The 16,226-nt window shown below is 28.8% G+C and overlaps 4 non-coding genes across 4 annotated transcripts; all 4 read left to right on the plus strand.

The window, feature by feature from the left end:
• The first annotated feature begins 12,036 nt into the window (after positions 1-12,036).
• On the plus strand, positions 12,037-12,120 carry LOC114195698. The gene has a single exon (XR_003606532.1). It is a non-coding gene; the product is annotated as a small nucleolar RNA SNORD25 (small nucleolar RNA).
• Positions 12,121-12,199: 79 nt separating this feature from the next.
• On the plus strand, positions 12,200-12,340 carry LOC114195700. The gene has a single exon (XR_003606534.1). It is a non-coding gene; the product is annotated as a small nucleolar RNA snoR136 (small nucleolar RNA).
• A 117-nt stretch (positions 12,341-12,457) lies between these two features.
• On the plus strand, positions 12,458-12,547 carry LOC114195747. Its single transcript, XR_003606578.1, has one exon. It is a non-coding gene; the product is annotated as a small nucleolar RNA snoR31 (small nucleolar RNA).
• A 257-nt stretch (positions 12,548-12,804) lies between these two features.
• Positions 12,805-12,900, plus strand: LOC114195737. The gene has a single exon (XR_003606570.1). It is a non-coding gene; the product is annotated as a small nucleolar RNA snoR31/Z110/Z27 (small nucleolar RNA).
• The last annotated feature ends 3,326 nt before the right edge of the window (positions 12,901-16,226 follow it).

Genomic DNA, 16,226 nt, shown 5'->3' on the forward strand with positions numbered 1-16,226 from the left:
AAGAAATTACTTTTGTTATTTAGTTTTTTACTATATATATTAGAGGTAAAAAAATAAACATGATTAGTCATAGTAATATTTATCTAAGAAGTTACTTTAGTTAAATTTGTTATGATTAATCTAAAAAGTTATAGCTTTCGATTAAGAAATTACGTTGATTAGAAATGAGAATGCCAACAAATTAATTGAGAAATTAATTAATTTTTAAATATTAGACAATAATTGTAAAAGTTTTACTTATTTTTCGGTGGCTAAATTTAGGTTAAAATATTGAATTGGTCATCCTTTTTGTATCAAATCTCAATTAGGTCCACATTTTTATAAATGAATAACAATTAGGTTCTTTTCGTTAATACAGAACTAACACAATTAAGTGTGTGTCACATGTCACCTCCTCGTTTTTTTAATTTTTTTTAATTTTTTTAAATATTTATGTCACGTGTCACGTTTGTTGTGTCATGTGTCAATCTAGTATGATAACAAGTGTCAAGTTATGATATGTATTTCAATTTGGTTCCCATATTTGTTAATTTGATTTGATTTTAGTCCTAAATTTTGTTTAAAATTTTCAATTTCATGCGCTCTAAATTTATACTAAATTTAACTTTTATTTAGATGTTATGATGATATTTTTATTAAAAGGGATATTTTTATACATATTTTTAACAATATTCAGTTTATTAAAATTTATATTTTACATTTAACTCTATTTAAATTTCATTTGAAAATTATAAATATATAAATCAAAAATTTATATTCGAAATATTTTTATAATATTATATATCAACAATTCCTATACAAATGTTAGAGTTGGCTTATAAACAAACATTTTATAAATTCAAATGTACAATTTTAAAATAATTTTATCACAAGTTAAGGTAAATATATTTAAAATTTTAATATTAAATAAACTTAATATTATTAAAATATTTAATAAGAATATCATTTTTAATAAAAATAATCATAACGTCTATATAAAAGTTACATTTGATATAAATTTTGGAGAGTATGAAATTAAATTTTTTTAAAACATTTGGGAATGAAAGCAAATCAAATTAACAAATTCGGGGACTAAATTGAGATTCATCACTATCTTGATACGTGTCAAGATAATAGATTGACATGTCTAACATTACATACGTGACATGTGACATAAATATTTAAAAAAAAACATAAAAAACAAAGAGTTGAGACATAACACCTATTTAACTATGTTAGTTCCGTACTAACAAAAAGGACCTAATTATTACACATTTATAAAATGTGGACCTAATTGAGACCAATAAAAATATGAGGACCAAATTGAAATTTTGATATAAAAACGAAGACCAATAGAATATTTTAACCTTAAATTTAATATAAAAACATAATTTTAGTTTTTGTCATTATGCATAATCCAACCAAATTTCCGCAAAGTCCAGTTTCAATTTTTTTATTTGTTCGCATTTTGACCAAAAGTAAGTTCCACTCATTCACTTTGAGGATATATATATATATATATATATATATATATATATATATATATATATATATATATATATATATATATATATATATATATGAGCTCTAACATTTCGTAAGAAAAATTCTTAAAATTTTATCCATGTGGTCACAGTTGCCATAATGTTTGCCTAAAGAATGAAACTCGTTCAATAATGTGATTGGAATATGTTGAATATACTTTGTACTTTCTCATTTTTTTTTTCCATATTGAATAGCTCATGTAAGCTGAGTTTGTTTCATTTACTTATAGGGAACCTTTCACAATAAAAGTGTATCACATTTTCTTGACTTACTTAACCTTTTGGCTATTTTTTTTTTAAAAGAACACAATATGAAGGCATTTCATGCTTTAGAGTTTAGCATTTATATTTATTTGTATTAATTTTTCCCAAGTAATTGTCTAGTAGAAAGTAGTTGTCATTCTCCATAACATCCATGTTATACAACCCAAGAAGCACAATACTCCTTATGGCATGTTGTAATTCATTGATCTCCCAATGATATAATTTGATCTCAAACTTTAAAAATAAATGTAGTCTTTTTAATTTAACTGCATTATATTTTGTTATATGTTAAATGACATTTTAGGTTAATATTTAAGTTGTTTATACCATTGAACATTTCTCAACTTAATTACTAACTTGTACATAAAAAAAGTTAATATTATAGATTAAAAAGACTATATTTATTTATTTTTAAAGTTTTAAATAAAAGTATATTAAAGTGCGAGATAAAAACAAATTATAATTTTGTATCCAAGTTTAGAGTACAAACATATATCTTTAAATAAAGGTAATATATTGACTTCATCATGATTCATTTCATTTGTTTTGTTGGATTATTTTTTTCTTGTTCTGTAAAGAATTGACTCCATTAGATTAACCAATTGAAATGATAATGTATCTCTCAAATGAAATTGAATAAATCTTTAAAATTCTTTTATAAGACATTGTGAGTAAACGTACGTTCTAGAGAGATTATCTTCTGGTTCAAAAAATTGTTTTGAAAATATTTTTACATAATTCATGAAAGGATAACAACAGTTAGTATTGAATGCAATAACATAGACAAAGAAACATTTAACTTTTATATTTATTCACTCAGATTTAAACAAACTCCTAAAGGTTTTATTATGAGTAAATATATTAAATAAGTCTTCTCAATATCATTTACAGCTTAGAATATAAAATGATCATTGATCAATCTATTTATTTCTCTGAATAAAAAGTATAAGTATTTTTTAACATCATTTCAGATGTTTTAAATATTTTGTATTGCAATAAATATTATTCAAAATTTACAAAATAAAAAAGAAATAACTTTTTTAATATACACATAGAACCTCACATAAATGTTAATTATATATTTAAAAGAAATTACACTCTCTTTTTTTGTGTATCTTTACCTAAATTGCAAAACTCTTACGGAAACCATACACCGACCGAAAATTCTTGTTAAGTTAGAACTTATCAAGCACGTGCATATACATATATATATATATATATATATATATATATATATATGTATGTATATATATATATATGTATATATATATATATATATATATATATATATATATATATATATATTAAAAAAATTCATTAATCAAGCATACTCATAATTCACATTAAGTCAATTCAAACGTCATATTGATATATAATAAAGAAATAGTTAGAAATACATCATATCATGAACAATATTAGGCTGTGATTTTCGGGATTATTCTAAGCCCCATCAATACCAGTAATGACGGATTTAGTTTGTTCATGGATGCAATTGTTTTCCTTATTGAAGTTTATAAAAATTTAATTATCAGTGGATTATATGATATATATCACAAATCCTTTTTTTAATTACTTAAAGGATTTAATTTAAATGCGTTGGTAGAGACAATACATTCTTTTTATTAAAAAAAAAATGCATTCTCTTGATGTTAAAACTGTCGATTTTTATAACAAATATTTTAAAAGTCATAAATATGATGAGTTGATTAATCACAGTGTAAAAAGTTATTTAGATAATATATGATATTAAAGTATTATTTTCACAGTTTTTATTTTAATTTCTAACTATGATGTATGAAGTTTTACAGCATTATCTAATCTTCATTAACACCATATTGAGTTAATTTACAGATATTTACTACTATAAGTAAGTTCATTAATTACTGTGATGATTAATCATTAAATATAAAAACCAACCTTCAATTTGAAGTGACAAGGTACTGTAACTCCAATATGTAAAATTTGTGCAAGCATTTCATGTATTCAGTTTTCTGGAATGATTTCAGCAGTGACCAACAGAAAGTGACGATGTAGTTGTTACAGACAACATTAATATATAATGTTACATCTTACTTCATCAGCATTCAGCAACAAGAAAAAAAAAAAGACAAAGAAGGAGATACTGTTTTTTTTTCATGAAGATATCTTTCGTCAGTGCTTAAGGCATATGGAGAAAATAACAGAGGATATATATCTCCGAAACAAATTTTGTATTTGTTTTTTAGTTTGTTACATTAACTTATAAGGAAATTCATTCTATTTTCATATATATTTTTAAAATGATTATAAAAAGTTGCTTCAAACGTACTGATAATAATGAATGATGAGAAAAAATGAAGAAGGAAAGTGGTTTGGTGGGGTGATGAGTAAGCGCCAACACTGCATAATCAACTTTTGAATAAAAGAATTTATAGAGTTCTTGAATAAGGTGTGTTTGGTTCAACTTTTCATCTTTAAGTTGTAAGGGATTAAGGAAGTAACAGACAATAGAGAAGCTATAACATGATTAGGCTTCGTTAACAATAGTAAAATGGCAATAATCTTTTATGCTTAGTTTGGTTTCTGTCTCTTAAAAGTGTTCATTAGGGTTATCTCCAAAACCCTAGAACCATAATAAATGAAGGTCGATTATACATATATAAATAGGATCGTTTTTCATGAGAGCCACGAAAGTTCAACCGGACAAGTATGTTTGGACACCATCGTAATCAAGAGAAACAAAACTGCAAACAAGTAAATTATTATTATTTTTTTTATCGGCAATAAAGTAAATTTACAGAGCCACAAATAATCTTACATTATATGAAATACTAAATGTACAGATGGAAGATTACTGAAGATCGAAATCTGTCGATAATATCATAGTACAGACAAATATAGAGTCCTGAAGGTACAACTGCACCCTTTCAACTTTTTTTATTAAGTTTTTTTTTTTATAGAAGAAAATAAGTTGTTGTCTTTTTTATTTTTAATTTCTTCTCAAACTCTTTTTTCAAAAAGTAATTTTTTTTTCTCTTTCTCGTTCTCTTTCATTACGTTTTCTCAAGTTTTCAAAAATAAGTTTTATTTTTCTCTCTTTCATTACATTTTCAAGAAATAAGTTGTTCTGGAAAATTTCCAAAATACATTTCATGTATAAATATTCTGAAAAACTAATTCCGAAAGGTATTATATATGTTTTGGAAATTTAATTTGATTCTGTAAGTTCTCTTTTGAAAATCTGATTCCGAAAATCTTATTTCAAAAATTATGAAAAATCTCTTCCGGAAGTGCTGGAAATTATGGAGTAGGAAAAATTATGGAAGTGCAGAAAGTAAAACCCGGAGCCCGAAGCGAAATAAATTCGAGTTGCTACAATGAGCCACAAATATTGGACTTTTACTTTTTGCACGCCTATGATTTCTTCGTGCAGTCCCATTTTAAAAAATGATTGGTTTGTCTTCTTATTTTAGTTTATAACAATCATCAATTTTCAGGTTTTCAAAGTTTTTTCGGTATTGTATAATCTGAAATTCTTTTACATTGACCATTTTGGAAGTGTTTGAAATTAAGCAATCTGAAATTATAATTTAAGTTTTAGTAGTTAGAGCAAAATATATGTTCAATTACAAAATCTGATAAGACACATACCATTGAAAGAACTCCCCTTATGCAATCTGAAAGTATAATTACAAATTTTAGATTTTGCAAATACATTTTTTCACTTTTAAATTTACCACTCCGAAACTTTAATTTTACTTTCTTTTACATGCTCTCAATTTGGAAGACATTTTTACTGAAATATCTATCAGCAATTGGAAATCTTTTTGGATTGAATGTAAAATATGATGTTCCGTACAACTAATAGTTTTATATTATTTAAAATTTGAGGTCAAGGATAATTTAAAAATATTTTTTCATTTAATTTTTACGTACATTTTAAAAGAAAACTCATTTCAAAAAAAAAAACATTGTTCTAAAAATATCATTCCAGAAGTTATCATTTATGTTCCAAAAAATTTGTTTGAAAAAATTTATTTCATAACACATTGCATGTGTTTTTGAAAGATTGTTTTGGGAAAAATTGTTTCGAAAGGTGTCACATATATATTCCAGAAAGCTTGTATTGAAAATTTTGTTCTAAAACTGGTTATATTTATTCTGAAATATTTCCAAAAATAATGTTTTGAGAAACTTGTTCCAACAGATTTTCAGATCAGATAATTCAAAAGTCACTTTAATAAAGGATAAAATAGTCATTTTCAAAGTTATGGGATGTAGTTAGAAATTGGGAAGGTGCAGAAAGAAAAAGACTAAATTTGTCGGTGAGTATGGGCCCAATACTTCATGGAGATCCACAGAAACACAATCCAGGTTGATAAAGGTTCTGGAGTAAACAATGATATCAGATAATTCAGGCGTTTAAAATAGTATATAGACGGTGTTAGATTAAACAAAATTGACCAATTCTTCACAAAATGAGATTATGGTTTTAACTTTAGAATTTAAAAGATATGTGTTGTTTGTTTAAAAAATGAGACAATAAAATTTCATTATCAATATGATTATATGACTATGTTATTATAAAAGAATTAAGAAAATTGTTATATATGATCATTAGTAATTAGACTATAGCATCAATTTGAAATAAATTTTCTTCATATTGACGGAAACAAATGTTAAAGTGGAACACGGTCCCTCCAAACTTTTTCATTCTTTCAATTTTTTAACTTTTTTTTAAATTATATATGTTTAAAATTTGTTAATTAATTATTTTTAAATTTTTTTAAATGCATGTTTTTTAAATTAGATAATAGTATATTGAAAAGTTAATAAAAATAAAATTAGGTATTTTATATTTCTATTATAGAGTATAACATTTAATGTTAATAAATTATAAAATATAAAATCAAATATAATAAAGAAAATAAATTATTAAGATAAATTTTATTTTTTATTCTAATTTTCTTTTTAGTTTTTCACATGTTGTATTTATCTCTCATTTTTACCTAATTTCATTTTGTTATGTTATGAAGAAACAAAAAAAGTTAAGAAAATTTTTATTATCTATATCCTATTTTTTATATCTTCTCCTCTCATTCTTAAAAAGGAAAAAAAGTATTTTTCTCCGGTTTCACTTGAAATGCGTTTAATATTTACCACTATCTTTTTATCTCATGACCATTTTGTGTGTGTGTGTATATATATATATATATATATATATATATATATATATATATATATATATATATATATTTTATAGACAATTTTTAATTGTGACTTGTTTATCGTAATTTTTTAGTAATTATGTCTCTTAATTATTGGTTATATTATGATAAATTATTTTTTAGTCTTAAACTTGTTTTTTAAATAGGTATATTAATGAAAAACAAAAAAATAAATTTATTTTTTAAAATTGATAAAAAATGAGTGAAGATTAAAACATGACAATACGGTGACTCATCACAACAATATGTTAAATAGTGTAGTTTATTTTATAGTTATAATTATACTAAAGTATTATCCATTTTCATTGAATGAGTAATAATAATATTAAATATATAAATTTTAAGTATATTATTTTGGTTCCCCTAAATTTTAATCAAGATCCGCCAAGTGGTCATAAATTTTAAGATGAGAAAATATTATTAATATTTTTTTTAATATATACAAGAGGAGCATCTGTCCAACTCGTCTATCATAGTTATTTTATAAATAAAAACATGTTATGAAATAAAGCGAATAACATAGAGAATGACGACAAATAATAGAGAAGAGAAGAAACAAGAGAGAATAGAGAATGATAGAATAGGGAGCAACTCATGTGTGTATTATTATTGATAGGAAGAGTCCTACTTATAGATACAATATGTAATCCATAAAGGAAACAAATCAACTTAGTTAATACAAATATTTACCATAAAGAATAATGAATCATATCAGTAAATGTATCAAATCAATGGACAATCATTAATTCATAACACTCCCCCTTGAGTGTCCATTGATAAAGAATGTGCCTCGTTAAAACCTTACTAGGAAAAACCCTTTGGGATAAAAAAACCTAGTGAAGGAAAAAGAGTACAACATTCTGTATTCTTTAATACAATATTGTTCACCACATATTCTATTTCTCCCCTTCATGTAAACTTACATCATTAAGGTGACAGAGTTCGAATTTGTGAGTCATTTGCTCAAAAGTTTTTCTTGGCAAAAACTTTACAAATAGACTTGTCATATTTTCAGATGAACGAATTTTTGGATATCTATATCATCTTTTCAATTGAACAATACATTATTGTCTTCATATATGGTTGTTGATTCCATCTTTCTCGGGGATAGTCACAAGTTTCTTGCACATGTTGAATTATAAACCTTAACCAAACATATTCACAACTTTCCTCGTAATTTTGTATGATTAGACGATGTTGCTACTATGGTTTGTTTCATATACCTTCATGAAACCATTGTGCTAGCACATGTGAACAAACATCTTGTTTGTGATCAACCATTGTGACATTGTAAGAATATGTAAAATAACATGCATATCCATAACCCATTGGTCTGAATCTGAATCATTTCGATGAAATAAGGTCATATTCGTAGTACCCTTAAAGTAACGAAGTATATGTTTTACTCTAAACCATTTTCTTCTTGTAGTTGAAGAACTATATCTTGCTTAACAAATTTATAGCAAATGCAATATTAGATCGAGTATAATTCGCAAGATACATTAGTGTTTCTATGACACTAAGATATGGTGCTTCTAGACCAAGAAGATCTTCTTCATTTTTTTGAGGTCTAAGAAGAGTCTTTATCAACATCTAACGACCTCACAACTATTGGAGTGCATAATGGACATGACTTGTCCATTTAGAACATTTTAAGCACCTTAATCATATAAGCCTCTTGATGTATAAAAATATTTTTATTTAAATACTCAATTTCTAATTTCAAACAAGACTTTGCCCTTCAAAGATCATTCATCTCAAATGATTTCTTTGAGTAATCAATTGCCTTTGTGAGCTCATTAGGAATTCCAACGATGTTTATGTCATCTACATAAACAATAATTATGACAAATTCATTATTTGGATCTTTTCATATAAATACAAGAACAAATAGGATCATTTTTATATCCTTCTTTTAATAAGTATTCAAAAAGACAGTTATGCCACACACGTCTTGATCTCTTTAATCAATAAAAGAGCATGTTCAATTTTATTGAATAACCCTCTTTAGAATTTGTCTCGTTGGGCAAATAAAATCCTTCAGGGATTTTCATATAAATATGATTCTCAAAAGTTGTTGTGCAAATGCAAACCTTGTAACATCATTCATTAGATGTAACATCATTCATTAGATGTAAATGCAAACCTTGTTGTGCAACTAGAATAATCGAATATTGCAATGTTGTTGCATCCAATACTAGTGAACATTTTTTTTTCACTAATCAATACAAGGTTTTGTGAACAACCTTGAGCAACCAATTATGCTTTGTATCTAACAATTTCATCATTTTTAATTTGATTTTTGCGCAAAAATCCATTTGTACCCAACAGGTTTCACAACTTTAAGTGTGCGAACTATACGTCCAACAACCTTTCGTTTAGCAAGCAAATATAATTATGCTTCTTTGCATATTTTCATTTTGGCCAATCATATCTTTGTCGACAATCTTCAACGATCATTGGCTATTGATCCTCATTGTCATTCATAGCATTCATCGCTATATTATATGTAAAAGTTTCATCAATGTTGACTTCATTTTGGTTCCATATTATATGATTCATGACATAATTTATTGAGATCTCATCATTTTCAACAATTTCAGGTACCTGAGATTCTTCTGGAACCGAACCATTAATTATGTCAAATGAATCTTTTTGGAATTTCAACCTTTTCGATTAGGTCATTTTGCATATTAGCTCCCTTTCTCATTCAAGAGTTTTTATCTTTGGAACCAACATATCTACCACACTTCAAACGTGTTCACATGAGTTTTTCAACCCTTTTTTTTTTGCATCATAATTGATCATGTCAAACAAGGCATCATTTTGATTTGTAAATTTATGGTTTACCATGACATGCATTTCAATTGTACTAATAAACTTGTAGTACAAACTATAAGAGAATGTTGATAATTTCTCCAATATACTTTCTTTTTCAACTCAATCATAGAGATATAAAGATATTTCATATCTTTTTCATTGTTTGTCTCAATATAATATCCATTTAGACAAATATCATTGAAACTTAATAAGTTTCTATTCAACTTCTTAGTAGAAGTATAATAGCTCTTCTAGAGTCTTCAAATATATTTGTAGTACTATAAATAATACTAACATCGATGTCTCACATTATCAAACAAAAGAAAAATTTAACACTCTCATAATCAATGAGGTGATCAATGCTTCCATTTGCTTTAGCAAAGAAAATAACAATATCAAAATGAGTAGCATCCATATAGCCATAATCAGAATCACCATCTTCATAAGCAAAGTGTGTTTCTATGTTCTTCTCATTATTTGTAGGATGCTTTGGTGTACAATAAGTACAACTCAAATGGCCTTTAACACCGTAATGATAATATATACTTTCATCTTTTTGTCAATATTTTCACATTTTTCTTTTCCTTTTTTTTTCACATTATTATGCCACTTCTGGTGACAAAATATGTCTTTGAAATTTTCTTTATAACCATGTCTATAATCAAGATCACGATCACGATCACGATCATGAAAATATAAATAAAATGTTGCTGCATTCACTTCTGGGAATGGAGCAGAACCAATTTGGACAGGTTTCATGATTTTCTATCAAAAGCTCATTGCTTTTTTTCAGCCATACAAAGGCATGAAATAAATTCATAATATTGATTGCTACATTCACTGCTGGGAATGGAGTAGATTAGGCGGATCTCATGATTTTTCATCAAAAGCTTTATTGCTTTGTCCAGCCAGCCATACATAAGCATGAAATAAATTCATAATATTTGTGAATCCTTTTTCACAATATTTTTGTCGCATGAGCAAATTAGTTGCTTAGATGCTTTATTTCTTTATTTAATGGTATCCAATTATCCATTGCATCTAAATGTATTTCAACATTTAAAATTCAATATAAGGAATTCTTCTTTGCAATATCAAGGGTCACAAATCCAAATTTTGCAACGTTTCGCGTGTTTAGAACTAACACATAAAATAATAATATTAATAATAATAATCATCATCAAAATAATAATATTAATAATAATCATCGTCATAATAAAAATAAATAATAAGACGAAGATGAAAATTGATAAGGTCAAACAATTCTTATCACAAGAGGAAGAATATAAGGTAAAATTATAAATTGAGAAAGGATTAGAAAGAGTCTGGATTGAGACACGCAAAACACTGTCCTTAGAGAGAACAAACTTCCACTAGTCCTCAATTGGAGCATGTGCTGATAACGTGTTATGAAATAGAATAGGGAGCAACTTATGTGTGTATTATTATTGATAGGAAGAGTAATGAATCATATCAGTAATCCATAAAGGAAACAAATCAACTTAGTTAATACAAATATTTACAATAAAGAGTAATGAATCATATCAGTAAATGTATCAAATCAATGGACAATCATTAATTCATAACAAAACATTATTTAATGTGATATTTAACTGTTTAAATTTATAAAAAAATTATTTATATGAGAATTATTTTTATTCATAAATATGTTTTTTAATTGTAAACACTCATTCACGTGAAATCTACATTAAGATAGTAATCTTATTTTTATGCTGTAATAAATTTCCATTAAAATGCTATTATTATAATATATTTAAAAATAAATAAACGGTTTAAAACACTATAAAGGCAATTAAAATTTTTAAGACCGTTATGCCTCGCTATTAACGCGCAAATGAGAGGGTTCCTTCCTTACTCCAATCCTCAGTATATAAACGACACTTATCCCTTGCGATCTGCCATATCCCGTCTTAGCCCCTGCATACGAAATTAGGGTTTATCATTCCTTTCTATTTCTTTAACTTTTCCAACCCAAATCCAGCGTAGGCTTCTTTATCTGGTCGGTGCGGATTACTTCCATTCCCATTCGACTCGTTCCCTTGAAGCAATAGTTATTTGTGTTGTTCTTTAATATCTTTTCCACAATCCATTGGTTCTGGGAGCAAACAGAGCAACTAAATTCATTTTTCTTCCAAAGGTTTAGTTTTTTATTGTGGGTCTGGTTTTTTTTTTGTCGATTAGATAAGCTGGGTTGCAATATTTTTAACTGTGATGAGCCTACAGACCTGTAATGATTTGCGGCTATGATCGCAAACATTATTGAACATCTAAGGGACTGAGTTGTTTATTTTTTGCTACCAGTTTCTTTTTTAAGGATTTTACGTTTAGTTAGGGGTTAGAGTTTCAATTGGGTGTTAATCTTGGAAGGCTTTAATTTTCTTTGAGATTTTCGCTTGCACTTGTTTTAAGTGTTTTGCGTTGTTTAATTTAAGCCGAAATGTGTGTTCCCCTCGCTATCCATTGTTTCAATTTGATGCTGCATTTGGACGTCGGGGAACTAAATCCCCGTTTTTGGTGTTCATAATTTGAGGGTTATTCTTGTCATTTTTCTACTGATTTTATGTCCATAAATTTTTGTTTTCTTGGTTTGAGATCTATCTTGATTTGAAGTCTGAATGTTTGTAGATTAGGATGAAGCTAAATATATAATCCAACACTTGATCTGAGTAATTACGAGTGATGGTAAAAATAATTAAATGCTTCTGAATCTACATATTTTTTTGAAGCGAGCATGCTTGCACAGTTTCATCGGTGCCATTACCTTTTACAATCATCTGTTGTCTTGCCACCTTACATACATTTCTACTCTTACATTTTGACAATTTGACCTAATATGGTATGGTTATTGCACAAGTGTATCTCTGTGTAGTTTCTGTTCGATTACTTCTAATCTCGGTTGGAGGAGGATGCATATGCATCGCATAATAATTTGTTTTGGGTTGTTGAAATGCTGTTTTGTCGGTTTTTGTTACATCATGTGATGAAATTGGAAAAATCTTAGGACACCTTCCTACACAGCAGAATTCTGCTGTGGATGAGAATGAATTTTCCGTTCTGATGATGTAATTAAATCTTTACTTCACACACTTTGATGGAATTGGTTGTTGGATTTCTTTTTGAAGTACAACTCGATCAAGTAGGAACGGAAGGAATTAGGCTGGGGATGCTCACAAAACTTACTTATTAATATCAACTTGCTTCTAATTCTGGGACAGGCTGCTAAGCCAGTTAGTTATTCATTTCGGTGTCAAGCAAAATAAATAGGCATATAATCCTCTATCTCAGCCAGTAAAGGAAGCATTTCAGTGGAAGCGGGACCCGTTATAAGGATTTAGCTGCTTTGCCGTCCCGCTATTCCTTCTTTTCTTTTATGTTGCAGTGATTTTTTTAATGAACTTGTAGATATAGAAGATGGTTACTCATTCTTTTCTTTGAAAGTGTTGTAACTTTCTATTTACCTACTATCCGGGTATTACTACTCGTCTACTTCTTTCCGTCCTTTGCTGCAGAAAACATAAATGATCAGTAAAGAACTAGAGACATTACTACTGACTTTCTTACTGTTGATGCCCCCATTCAAAAAGAAAGGTGTGAAGCTACAGATGCCATTGTTTCCACTGTAGCGGATGTAGTTTGTGTACTTGTACTTGTACTATATCTCATGTTTCTAGTAAAGTTCCGGTAGTTGGAGAGGACCTCCGCGAAACCAATCCATGTTTCGAGTAAAGTTCCGGTAGTTGTACAATATCTCATGTTTCGATTAAGACATGTGAGTACGAAAAGCATAATTTGAAACCAATCCACGTTCGGCCTTTGCTGATGACGAAGGAAAGAAGAAAGGCAAGTACTTCAATGAATTGCTAAATACTGGCTTTCAAGCTTGGGCTAGCATTAGCATTGGCATGAGGCATAGGAAGGAGTTGACTGATTGTCGATGCTTGCACCGTTTAATCGTGCTTTGTGTTTCTATTCATATGATAAGGAAGGTAAAGCCCTATATTCCATTCTCTCAATATCACGTCAAAGAAAGCTTCTAAAACAAGTTTCCAACTTCAATGATTTAATCAGTATTAATAGGAAACAATTCAGGGGTTCAATGCACGATCACGAATTGGATTAGATTAGTCTTCTTCAGTCCTCCGATTTTCTTTGAAACGCTATCAATTCAATAGCAAGACTCGTTTGTTTCTTCTATTCTGGAATTGATAGGTTCGGTTTTAGTTCACACCACAACTGGATCTGGTCGATTCATAAGTATATTTTCCCTTTTGTTATGTTTAGTTTGAACTATTGACTTGACTAATTGGATCTGCATCTAAGCTAGAAGTAAGATTTCTCCTTCGCTTTTTAGTTCCTGAGTTATGAAAGCTCTTCGATCTCTAATCTGACCGGCCTAGTGAAGCAGTTTTCAACTCAAGGCGAAAAGTCAGCCCTTGTTCTTTGCCAGGACAAGTTTTGGGAATAGCAGATATTATAGTAATGAATAACATTTTGGGGATCGGGATCTCCTATCGCGATAGTCATAGTGACGTATGTGAGTGATGATACCAATGCAGGTCCAACATTTCATTCTTTCTGTTAGGGATTCGATTTAAATTGTATAAATAAAAGAGGAATGTGCTTGGATTATAGCTATCACCTCGTGGGATTGACTAAGCTTACGAGGCTAACTATTTCTTTGGAATAAGCTTGGATACCCAACTTCATTTCCCCTGATCTTACAACCCAAAAAAGACTTTAATCATCTGCACCTGCAAACAGCAGTCCTGACTGCGTATTCATTTACAATACCTCCCTTTCTGCCCCCTCCTTACCCCTATCCCCTTTATCGGTTTAAGCCTTCCAAAAGTTTCCAATTTCGAGTGAATTACCCTAGCTCAAGGAAACATATCATATAGATAGAAGGGTCGCGAACTCATATGTTACCCTAAAGGTATATGGACATTACTGTGTACAGGCTCTTCTTTCTTACCGTTATGCCCCTTACCTATGCCCCCTTATTTACACTTTTCGATCTTGTATTAAGTATATTGAACATCAACCCAATCTTGATGTTTGAAAAATGTTTTATTCATATACTTGTTTTCACACATAGGAACATATAGGCAGGAAAAACGACCCTTTTAGACTAAAAAGAAGGAGCCTTCTTATTATGTACTTGAGAAACTAGTCCAAGAACCGCCTCAGCTCCACTCAACCACTATTTGGGTCGATGCCTACTCATCCTTATATATATAGCTATTAAGAGGCGACTTGACCTAGAAGCTTGTAAAATACCAAAGATGGACAATCAGTAGATAGACTAGTTGGTGAGGCCATGTAGATCTTTGTGGGGTCCTCTCCTTCGTTTTAAATGGGAAGGTTGTGAACTGAAAAATGGCAAGAGCACTGGTCACATGTAGTAAGTAATAAATATATTTTTCTCTTCACATAGATTTGTGCAACACATGACAAATCTCACAATTCATAACTCAAATAGAGAACAAAGCTGACAAAAACACAAAGTAATTGATTTTGGTATTTTTTCAAATAGTTGGTGTGCAACAGACATTTCACAACATAGATTATATACAGTTGTCAATATTAGATTTCATTCGCTTTATTCTCATGCATTCATAGACATTTCAATTCTAATTTCATGTCAAAATCAACTTACAAGAATACTCAAATCTTTTTTTTAGGGACTTTGAGAAAATCATGCATTAAATTCAAAAGTCTTAAGATTATTAATAAATCATGTCCTATCCTTAGATATGAGCTCTATTAGGTATTAAACTTCAGTTTTATGTTCAGAAGATATTTTTCAACACCTCAAGAACCACAAATCATGCATGTGTGGTCAAACCAAAACAAACATTAAGCATGATCGGCATTATTTTAATATTGAACCAAAAGATTTCAAGAACCATTTGTGTCGATCCTCTGCTCCTCTTCAGACTCTCTTTGTAGTTAAATATTGGTTTGATATGAGGCGTATGTAGTAAAGTGAGAAAAGCATACCTCTTTGTTAGTCATTAGACCCTAATTTGTATTGTTCACTTGGCAGACATATTATTATTTGTGAGTTGTTCGCAATGAGGATCAACTTTTTTCCATATTTACTTAGATTATGCGTTGCTCGTCTGTACATCATCATCTTTACCCAACTGGCCATTATTGGGTCGGGATATACCCGGCTAGGCGGCGAGTCGAGATGTACCCGGTCTCTACACAATGTTGGCCTTTTTTCTTTTGCCTGTTGGACTTGCGCACGCATCTCCTTCCCTCTCTTTAGGGCTGTGATGTATTTGACCTTTTCACGTACAGATGGGCGACATATGGTCAGCCTATTACCCATACACCAACCCCTCCCCCCAAGTCTCGTAGTGAACGAAGTGGAACAAGAGGCGAA

Source organism: Vigna unguiculata, chromosome 8 (genome assembly GCF_004118075.2).
Source record: "Vigna unguiculata cultivar IT97K-499-35 chromosome 8, ASM411807v1, whole genome shotgun sequence".
NCBI lineage: Eukaryota > Viridiplantae > Streptophyta > Magnoliopsida > Fabales > Fabaceae > Vigna > Vigna unguiculata.